The sequence below is a fragment of the Aegilops tauschii genome, chromosome 3 (assembly GCF_002575655.3).
Source record: "Aegilops tauschii subsp. strangulata cultivar AL8/78 chromosome 3, Aet v6.0, whole genome shotgun sequence".
In the NCBI taxonomy this organism is placed as follows: Eukaryota; Viridiplantae; Streptophyta; class Magnoliopsida; order Poales; family Poaceae; genus Aegilops; species Aegilops tauschii.
Genome location: NC_053037.3, coordinates 83,229,961 through 83,241,474, shown reverse-complemented (window position 1 = coordinate 83,241,474; position 11,514 = coordinate 83,229,961).

Below are 11,514 nucleotides of genomic sequence, written 5' to 3'. Positions count from 1 at the left end.
ATGCCTCTTGAAACAACTCGGCAGAAATGCCCACGTCTATGTAGACGACATTGTGGTGAAAACAGAGAAGCGCGGTACCCTGCTGGAAGATCTCAAAGAAACATTCGCCAACTTGCACCGATTCCAAATCAAGCTCAACCCCGAGAAGTGCGTGTTCGGAGTACCAGTCGGCCAGCTGCTAGGCTTCCTGGTCTCCGAACGCGGCATCGAGTGCAACCCCGTCACAATCAAGGCCATCGAGAGGATGGAGATTCCCACCAAACTGCGAGATGTGCAGAAGTTCACCGGCTGCTTGGCCTCCCTGAATCGTTTTATCAGCCGACTAGGAGAGAAGGCTCTCCCCCTGTGCCGACTCATGAAGAAGTCCACTCACTTCGAGTGGAATGACCAAGCCGACCAAGCCTTCCATGAGTTGAAGAAGATGCTGACCACTCCGCCTGTCTTGGCGGCGCCGACTGAATAGGAGCCCATGCTCCTCTACATTGCCGCAACTAGCCGAGTAGTAAGTACTGTTGTTGTGGTCCAGCGCCCGGAAGAAGGCCGAGCCCAGCTAGTCCAGAGGCCGGTGTACTACCTAAGCGAAGTGCTATCCAGCTCAAAGCAGAACTACCCGCACTACCAGAAGATGTGTTATGGGGTATACTTCGCCGCCAAGAAGCTGAAGCCCTACTTCCAAGAGCACCCCATCACGGTCATGTGCACCGCCCCGCTCGCCGAGATCATAGGCAGCCGGGATGCATCCGGCCGGGTGGCTAAATGGGCCATTGCACTGGCGCCCTACACGATCTTCTACCAACCCCGCACCGCCATCAAGTCCCAAGCCTTGGCCGACTTCCTCGTCGACTTGGCCAGACCCAGTACCTACCGCCGGCTGCCGACTCTACCCATTGGCGGATGCACTTTGACGGGTCCAAGATGCGCACCGGCTTGGGAGCCGGCATCGTCCTCACCTCTCGCAAAGGCGACAAGCTCAAGTACACGCTGCAGATCCACTTCGCCGCCTCCAACAACGTGGCCGAGTACGAGGCGCTCGTACACGGGCTCCGGCTAGCCAAAGAGCTCGGCATACGCCGAATCCTGTGTTACGGCGACTCAGACTTGGTGGTCCAGCAGTCGTCTGGCGACTGGGACGCCAAGGACGCGAACATGGCGAGCTATCGATTCCTCGTCCAACAGATCAGCGGATACTTCGAAGGGTGCGAGTTCCTTCACGTGCCAAGGGCCGACAACGACCAAGCAGATGCCCTAGCACGGATCAGCTCCACCCGACAAGCCATACCGACTGGCGTCTCCCTCCAGCGCCTCCTCAAGCCGTCCATCAAGCCGTCTCCAGAGTCGGACTCTATCTTCGTACCGCTTGCGCCAGATGCAGCCGGATCCGACTGGAGGAACCCCGCAGGCGGCACGGGGACTTCGACAACTGGCCCGGGGACTGCCGTAGTCGCACCCGGCCCAGGGACTTCAGAACCCGGCCCGGGGACTGCAGCAGTCGGCCCGGGGACTGCAATGACACAAGAAGCGGTGGCCGACTCAATTTCCACGCCACCCAACCCACCCACCCGAGTCATGGTGGCTACACTAACAGAAGAAGAAGTCACAGCTCCATCATGGGCCCAGCCCATCCTCAAGTTCCTAGTCAGCAGAGAGCTGCCGGCTGATGAGATCTCAGCAAGACTAGTGCAACGACGAGCCGCAGCATATGCAATAATCAACAGAGAGCTTGTGAAGCGCAGCGTCACTGGAGTCTTCCAGCGTTGTGTCGAGCCAGAAAAAGTAGTGGCAATCCTCAAGGATATCCACCAAGGCGACTGCGGCCACCACGCAGCCTCAAGATCACTTGTGGCAAAGGCTTTCCGCCATGGTTTCTTTTGGCCGACTGCCTTGGAAGATGCTAAAGAGATAGTCAAGAGCTGCAAAGGATGCCAAGTTTTTAGTTCCAAGCAACACCTGCCGGCTTCTGCACTCAAGACCATTCCCCTCACCTGGCCTTTTGCCGTCTGGGGACTGGACATGGTGGGCCCTTTCAAGACAGCCCGCGGCGGCTTGACGCATCTACTTGTCGCTGTGGACAAGTTCACAAAGTGGATCGAAGCAAAGCTGATCAAGAAGCTGAACGGGCCGACTGCCGTGATATTCATCACCGACATCACTACTCGGTACGGCGTGCCGCACAGCATCATCACTGACAACGGCATGAACTTTGCCAAAGGAGCACTGGCACGTTTCTGCGCGACGCAGGGCATCCGACTGGACTTAGCATCCGTTGCCCACCCGCAGTCAAACGGCCAGGTCGAGCGAGAAAATGGACTCATCCTCTCCGGCATCAAGCCTCGACTGGTTGTACCACTGGAGCGATCAGCCGGCTGCTGGCTCGATGAGCTGCCGGTTGTCCTCTGAAGTCTGCGCACTACACCCAACAAGTCAACCGGCTTCACTCCGTTCTTCCTTGTATATGGTGCCGAGGCTGTCATCCCAACCGACATCGATTTCGACTCGCCTCGGATAACCATGTACATGGAGGCGGAGGCCAAGGAAGCAAGAGAAGACGGCGTCGACCTACTGGAAGAAGGCCGGCTGTTAACACTCAGCCGGTCTGCCATCTACCAGCAAGGGCTGCGCCGCTACCACAACCGTAAGGTCAAGCCAAGATCCTTCCAAGAGGGCGACCTTGTGCTCCGGCTGATCCAGCGAACAGCCGGCCAGCACAAGCTCTCGGCCCCTTGGGAAGGCCCCTTCGTCATCAGCAAGGCACTAGGCAACGACTCCTACTACCTGATCGATGCGCAAAAACCAAGAGCACGCAAGAGAGACGACTCTGGCAAGGAGTCGGAGCGACCATGGAACGCGAACCTCCTGAGAAGATTTTACAGTTGAAAGCAGTATGTATCATGCTACCCTTTTGTGTTAAGTACGAACCAACAGGCCCCCCGAACAGTACTCGGGGACTGCCTTTATTTATCTATGAATGACGAGTGTCATATCCATGAATGTATTATTACATTTGATTTCTTGTCTGGCACCGGGTCCGACTAGTCGGCCCGGGGACTGGCCGCCTTGAGCTATACTAAAAGTTCTGCCTGAAGTCAGACAAGTAGTGTGCCGGCTCCCGAGTCCTCTCTTGTTGAAAGTTGCAGCTCGAAGAACCGACTGTCCGACTAGCAAGAGGCAAGGCAGAAAGGATGCCCACACGAAAAACGGCTAAGGACCAACGAACTTATATAGCAAAAAGACGGCCTGCAACCACGCTTACCGGCTGTCAGAACAGCCGGCTGGCCGGCTTCCTAAACATTTAGCTCTAGTCCAGCAAAGCTAGAGTACTTGCCCCCCCCCCCCAATTGGCCAAGCACTCCTCCAGCTACAAATTGCAGAGCAACTATTTGACTGGGGAGCCGGCAACCAAGGGAGGGCGGCAAAGGAAACAGCAGAAGGACGAAAAGCAAAGTACGAGGAAAAGCCAAATGCATGCATAAGTTATATATACATATAAAGCCCCCAACAGGCTGGCAACGAACATAAGTTCGAATACACCCCCAGTGGGTGGAATTGTGCAGACTTAACAGAATATTGTTCCAAAAGTGACAAGACAGGAAAACAAAAGATGGCAGACTAGACTAGGGCGCGGTGCGGGAACCAGGCTGGTCGGTGGAGACGGCGTCGCCGGCTGAAGGAGTGGCCGCCTAACGGGTCTCGGCTTGGTCACCACCAGTGGCAGGCGACGCACTCGTGCGTGACGTGGTGCTGGAGGCGCGGTCAGGCTGAGGCTGGTCGGCTGCTCCACCAGCCGGCTCGACGTCTTCACCCTCCTCCTCCTCCTCTTCGCCCTCGTCACTGGAGTCGATCTCCTCCGCCGAGTCTTCACCGTCTGCCGGGTTCAGCCCGAACCACTCCTCCGGCTAGGCGACACCGTTGTCATCTACCTCAGGGGCGAAGACGCTGGTGTCGGTGTAGTCGACGATCGCCGAAGCCCGCCGGATGATAGCCGGCCGCGCCGGCTCCAGCTCCGTGTCGGCTTACTGCCGCCAGGTAGCCAGCTGATCCAGGCTCATGCCGGGATACCAGGCCTTGACGAACTCCAGCGCCCGCCTGGAGCCTGACCGAGCCGCCAAGGCCTTCCAGGCTTCGAAGTGGCCGACTGCCACCTCCAACCAGTCGGCAGTCCGACTGGGGGTGCGAGGAACCACTTGGCCGGGCCAGGGGGCGGCCAATACTTGCGCCCCGGCGCGCTGAAGACGGCGGAGCAGTCGGTGAGCCGGCTGGAGACGGGCCTGGATCGCCAAGAGCTGCTCCTCCAGCGAACAGCCAGCGGTTGGCGAAATCTCGAAGCCAGCCTGCCTTCGTGCTTGGCGGCGGGCCTCGATGATCTGGTTGGCGGCGGTAGAGTAGCCAGGGAAGTACTATGGGCAAGAAAGAAAGAGAAAGAAGAGAAAACACCAAGTCAGAAAACGAGCCAAAAGCGGCAGACGGCTAGAAAGGACGAAGAAGTAGGCGGCTTACCGTCAACCAGATCCTCGATCTGACCATAGCCAGTGATCAAAGTTTGCCTTGCTTCAGCCCAGCCAGCTGCCTCCGTCTCGTACTCGGCCTGGAGGGCGGCTTCACGGTCCTGCACCGCCTTCAGAGCCGCCTTGTGGCCCTCCTCCTGGTCGGCCAGCTTCTTGGCCAGGCGGTCGCGTTCCTGCACCAAGGCGGCGAGCTCGGCATCCTTGGCACGAAGGGCAGTCTGAGATTCTCCCAGCTGTGCCCCCAGACCGGCGTTGGCCGCTGCAGAGACGGCAGAAAAAGAAGAAACAATAAGAGGAAGTCGTCAAGGAAGATCCGACCCGACTGCTCAGCAGTCGGCCCGAATCTCAGGGACTACACCGAGTGGGTGCGCTGACGCGCCCCACGTGAGATAAAGAACAAAGCACTTACCCCGGCTCTCAGTAAGGTCGGCGGTCTTCTGGGTCAGCTCCCGAGCCTGGGAGTTGAAGGCGGCCGCACGAAGATTGTGGTAGTCCTGCAAGATAGACAGAAGATCGAAGTAAGAACAAGAATAGCAAAGCCAAATCAGCCGGCTGGAGGCAGACCTGGATCGCCAAGAGCTGCTCCTCCAGCGACCGACTAGCGTTCGGTGCAATCTCGGCACCAGCCTGCCTCCGCGCCTCGCGGCGGGCCTCGATGATCTGGTTGGCGGCGGTGGAGTAGCCAGGGAAGTACTCTGCGCAAGAAAGAAAAAGAAAGAAGAGAAAACACCAAGTCAGAAAACGAGCCAAAAGCGGCAGGCGGCAAGAAAGGACGAAGAAGAAGGCGGCTTACCGTCAACCAAATCTTCGATCTGGCCATAGCCGTTGATCAGCGTCTGCCTTGCTTCGGCCCAGCCAGCCGCCTCTGTCTCATACTCGGCCTGGAGGGCGGCTTCGCTATCCTGCACCGCCTTCAGAGCCGCCTTGTGGCTCTCCTCCTGGTCGGCCAACCTCTTGGCCAGGCGGTCACGTTCCTGCACCAGGGCAGCAAACTCGGCCTCCTTGGCACGAAGGGCGGCCTGAGACCCTCCCAGCTGCGCCCTTAAATTGGCGTTGGCCGCTGCAGGGACGACAGAGAAAGAAGAAGCAATAAGAAGAAGTCATCAAGGAAGATCCGACCCGACTGCTCAGCAGTTGGCCCGAATCTCGGGGACTACACCCAGTGGGTGCGCTGACGCGCCCCCACGTGAGATAAAGGACGAAGCACTTACCCCGGCTCTCAGTTAGGTCGGCGGTCTTCTGGGTCAGCTCCCGAGCCTGGGAGTTGAAGGCAGCCGCGCGAAGATTGTGGTAGTCCTGCAAGACAGGCAGAAGAGCGAAGTAAGAGCAAGAATAGCAAAACTAGATCCGCTAAGAAGTTCTAAGCCGCCTGCTCAGCAGCCGACTCGGAACTCGGGGACTACACCCAGTGGGTGCGCTGACGCGCCCCCACGGAAGAAATCAAGATCAAGAAGAAGCAAGATAAGAAGACTAACCCGGATGGCCGCCCGCGTCGCAAGGAACTCGTCGGTATACTGCCTCAGCGCCGTAGCCTGGGCCTGGAGCCGGGTCCGGACGTCCTGCGCGGCCACGTTCATCACGGCCGTCCCTCCGCCCGGCGTCCACCCCGAGGTAGCGCTGGCCACCTCCACATCCTGGGCCGACGAGCTGGAGCCCGCGGCCGGCTGCGGCTCCGACACGGCCTTCTGTGGCTCCGACGCAGCCTTCCCTGCGTGCCGTCTCGGTGGCATCCGGACCGCTCGCTCAGTCCTTGTGGCCGGCTCGCCCCCCGCCGAATGCACAGGCGGTAGATCAGGCCGGCCGCCTTGAGCCGCCCCAGTCGGCGGGGTCGGCACCGGCGCCCTCTCCAGGATGACGACGTCATCGTCCCTCTCCAGCCCTGGCTGGTCGCCGCCGGCTCCTTCTAGCGAGGGCTCCGGGGCCCCAGGCGCTGCGACGCGCAGTGGGGTGACCAACAAGGCCCCCTCCGCCGTCGCCGCAGCTGCAGCCTCCGCTTGGGCCTTGGCTGCGGCGTCGGCGCGCGCCTTCGCCGCCTCCTCCTCCTACGCCGCCTGGGCGGCGGCCGCCTTCCGTACCTCCGCCTCCCGCGCGTTCCGTTCTGTTGCCTCCTGAAGGTCGGCACGGGGGTCCATGCGGCGAGTGGTGCTCCCAGACCCCCTCGGCGACTCAACGACGGAGGCGGCAGCCGCCCGCTCAAGCGACAATGGAGCTCTGGTTGTTTGGAGAAAAAGACAAGGATTTAGGAACCACCAGAGAAAAGAAAGAAAAAAGAGTACACAAAAGAGTTCGAACTTACGCCGACACCGTCTGTGGTTGTTTCACCGTCTTGCGGAAGCGAGCCGCCTTCGCGGCCGCCGCCTTGCCCCTGGGCTTCTTCGTCCGACTGCCGAACAAACCCTGGGAGGCGCGACGCTTTTGCCCGCCGCCCCGAGTAGGCGGTGCCGCGGAGGAACCCGCGCCGCGTCCAGATGCCGGCCGACGGCGCGGGACGACTTCGGCCTCGTCGTCGTCCGGCCAGTCGTCGAAGGTGACTCCATGCCCGGAGCCGCCTGCTTCGCCGCCGGCTTGGCCACCACCCGTCTCGGTGTTGTCATCCATAGCGGCCGCCCCCAAGTCGGGGTCCTCCAGGTCGTGCTGCGTCCGGTCGGGGACGAATCGGCGCTCCGCACCCGACCCGCCGGCAGGCCGAAGAAGAGGGCTCTGTCAAAGACAAGCCGACTAGTCAGAGTCGGCCAAAGGAACTCGGTGACAAAGCTAAGAGAAAAAGAAGAGACAAGGAGAACATACCGTGGGCGGCGGATTGGCTCGGCTATATGGCTCCTTGCCGAACTGCCACTCTTCGGAGAGTTTGCAGTTCGCGAGGTAGTTCACCATATAGGACACCTCCTCGTGCGGCATGTCCTTGGTGCACATCCGGCTTGGATCGAGCTGGCCGCTCATCTGACAGATCAGATGAGGGCGGCTCTGGAGCGGGAGTACCCGGCGCGTGACGAAGGCGGCCAGCAGGTCGGGCCCCGTCAAGCCCTCCGACTGGGTCATCGCTCACACTCGGGCGACGGCTGCGGATCCAGCCGGCGTCAGAGTCACGGCCCGGTAGGACCACTGGGGCCGCCTGCCCGCCGGTGGGCCGGCTATGTAAGCCGACAGGTTGACGTAGTCGCCCTACGGGGCCATGTTCCTGACGTAGATGTATGACTTTTGCCATAGCTTCACCGACTGGATCACCGTGATGATGGGGAAGGGGTTGTCGGCAGCCACCCTCCGCATCGCGATGAAGGCGCCAGTCTGAGCCGGCACGCCCTGCGAGCGCGTGCCCAGCTTGGACTGGAAGAACTCCCCCAGAGCTCGAGGGTGGGGAGGACGCCGAGGTAGCCTTCGCACAAGGTGACGAAGGCAGACAACAGCACCACCGCGTTCGGGGTGAGGTGGTGCGGCTGGAGCTGGTAGAACTCGAGCCAAGAGCGGAAGAAGGCGCTCACGGGCAGGCCGATTCCGCGCAAGAAATGCGAGCGGAAGACCACCCGCTCGCCCTCCCGCGGCTCCGGCGTATTCTCCTTCGCCGGTGCGAGACGGACCTCCACCTTGTCCGCGCTGGGCAGCCGCCGCGTCTTGCGGAGGAATTCGACGTGATCCTCGTGGACGTTGGAGCCGTCCCAATCCCCGCTGTACTGCTTCGTGGCGGGAGGCATAGTGAAAACGAACGCGGCGGGGGAGGAACTAGTGGTGGAAGAGCGCGGCGGCGAGGCGCTATTGCAAGAAAGGGCAGGAAGAAGAAGATGGTGGAAAGAGGAGGAGCGTGCGAGAGCCTGCCGCTCTCACCCCTCCCCCTACTTATAGCTTCGCCAGGTGAAGCCGGGGAGGCCGGACGTGGGGTGAGACGTGGGATTAACTGCACCCACTCCCCCCGCACCTCGCGATTATTACGCCCTAAAGGCGTGCTGAAACTGCCGCAAGGAGACGTGCGGGCGGTTTCGGGCTGCAGAGAATCCGCGCCTGGGCCCGGGCGTGGACGTGGCGGGCCCCCGCCCTGCGGCGACGTCCCGTCGCGCGCGTGGGCTGGCAGGCTTTTTGGCCGAGAGAGGCCACGTGGTTCGCAGGCGGCAAGTGGCCGGCCCGCGGCCTGGTGCACGCGCTGGCGATCTCCCGCCCTCTGACTCTGGAATTTTTGGCCAAGACGGCGCGCCTAACGAAAGCCGGCTCCCAGCTGCCGACTTGTCAAGATAGGAAGCTGATCGAGCTTCTCAACTCCTACCCAACCTCGAAGCCCAATCAGCTTCGGGGACTACTGTCGGAGTAAATGGCCACGGGTAGCTTAACCGACTGCCCCTGGCTCTTCCAAAAAATTATCAGGCCTTTGGGCCTTCAAGCATTCCAAGCATTGGGCTGCCTTCCCTGGCCGGCTACCTCTGAAGCCGACTCACGGAAGGCAACCCAGCCTCAGCAACCTCCCCCCAGGATAACCACGGGGTGGCCGACTCCAGGGAGCCGGCCATAGAGGATGCCGACTCCTGGAAGCCGGCCACGAAGAACGCCGACTCCAAGAAGCCGGCCAAGACCGCAACCACCAAAACTACCCCACATAACGGTGACAAGACGGGGTGTGACCACAGTGCGGCCCAGTACCCCCGAAGCCCGAGGCAGGCATGGCCACAGGACGCCATACGGGACGGCCATCTCCCGTCCGGCTCGGCACTGTAGCCATGCTGGCCTCAACGTCACCCACGGCAGACGCGAGTACGGCCCACGGGCGGCGGCCCCTTCAGCCAGAGAGAGGAGCGAAGGCGGCCCGGCCTCCCCTAGTCGGCCAAGGGCGTAGCCGGCCCCCAGAAGCCGGCTACCACCTCCCTCGAAGCATGTGCCACATTAAGGAGAAAAGACGAGGTAAGGCTACAGTGAGCACCCTCGAGGCGGCACACTGTAGCCACGCTTACCTCGGCAAAGCCCTCGTCGTCAGGGGCGAGGCTACAGTAAGCAGCCGCCGACAAGACCCTAGGCGGTGGGGCTGGCCTGTCGACCAAGAGGCCGGCAGCCGGCGGGACCCACCAGTCGGCGGGCCCCAACAGCCGGCGGAGAAGCCGGCGAGCGTAGATGTCACGACCGGTTTTCCAATAAAAATATTTATTGAGAAACCGATCCCTTTTACGGACCAGTAGAGAAGAATTCTCCTCACTGGTAGACAATTTCTTGATCACAGAAGAAAAACCAGGAGTACTAAATATAATACAAGGTTGAGCGGAGATTGCTCAACAATTTATTACAAACGCGCCAATATTACACATAAAGGCGGATAGGGTGGCATAACTACTGACTCACAATTAAAGCGGTGGTGGATATGTCACGGTGAAGTGGGTGACATGACTCCTGAATCTAACAGCTCTTCGAGCGACGGAGTGAGGCTCGAGGATACTTATTGTGGGTGGCGGAAGCGTAAATAATACAAGTGACTAATATCCAGGATCGCACGGGACTGACTGGGATTCTTCTAGGCGTCGGACTCACTATCAAACTCTTCATCCATGAGATCGCCTTCGTCAACATCTGGCCAAATCAACAAGCCAGGTGAGTACTATGAAAGTATTCGCAAGATAGTTCGGACATGAGATATAACAAATGTAAACATGATGCATATGAATAGATTAACAAAGCGCACTCAGACAATGAGATAGCCATGCATGGGAAAATAAAAGGGAAGTCGGGCGGTAGTCCTCCCGAAATCCCAATGTAATACTGAAGACCAATCGAGTGTCTGAATGACTCCTCGAAAGGATGCCAAAGAAAATAACAATGCCGCAGTCGGGCGTCAAGGCGACACCACATAAAGGGCTTATAATGGAAAATAAATGACAGTGCGTGCCACAGTCGGACGTCTGAGCGACATAACATAAAGGGCTTATATTGAAATTAAATGACAATAGTGCCACAGTCGGACGTTTGGGCGACATCACATAAAGGGCTTATATTGAAAGTAAATGACAAGAGTGCCACAGTCGGACATCTAAGCGACATCACATAAAGGGCTTATATTGAAAGTAAATGACAAGAGTGCCACAGTCGGACGTCTAAGCGACATCACATAAAGGGCTTATATTCCATAACTTAATATTTCAGTGGCTCATAAATTAAAATCATTACAAGGGAATATTCAGGTACGTGATAAAATAAAGGTTAGTCCATCCATAGGAATAACAATTCAAACGGGTATACCACTCAAGCTTGTTCACCGGGGATTTTACCACGAGTACTGACATAGATATGGATATGCTGGCCATGGTCCTTGACCATGGACACGATGGCTCGGAAGGATTTGACTCTGCAGAGTTTGTACTCTTAACCACAGCCAACGGATTTTAGTAGTCACAAGGGACTAGTTCCGTTTACGGTGTTTTAGGAGAAACACGTCTAACCAGTACCCACCCATTCAACATTCCGATGCCCGGAATCACCCTCGGCAACGTTCAAGAAAAACTTTGAGACGGGGAGGCTACAACCTCGCGTAGCATGGGATCAAATTTATATACGCGCGCTCTAAGGGGTGCCCCCCTCTCGGTCCCAACCAGAAACACCCATGCCCCCGACCGGATGACTGGCTTTAATCCAGGGCCATGGAACCCTCATCCCGGCCCCTCTATTTGGTGTGTACAAGGAAAGAGGTTAACAACTTACTAAACCGTGTTCTTTTCAGAAGACATGTAGCAGCACGAAAGGGGAAGGACGGTAACGTGACTCAGTCCACGTTAACGTCGGAGTTTATCGGATGACGTAAGACTGGCATGCTACAACCATACCATCTTACTACCTTTCATGTCACCACATGATCAGGTCATTTTGTCACAGCCCCAGATCAGCCCTTGTCTGACTTTGCTTGTTCCTCATGCATCATGTTTAAATTTTGCTTAAACTTGAAATAGGGGTGATCAATCCCTAGCACCCAAAAGAACTCAACTAGGTTCAACTTAAAAAACATTTTCAATGAACCCAAATGCCCTTTAGAAAAGTTCATGATTTTTGATAA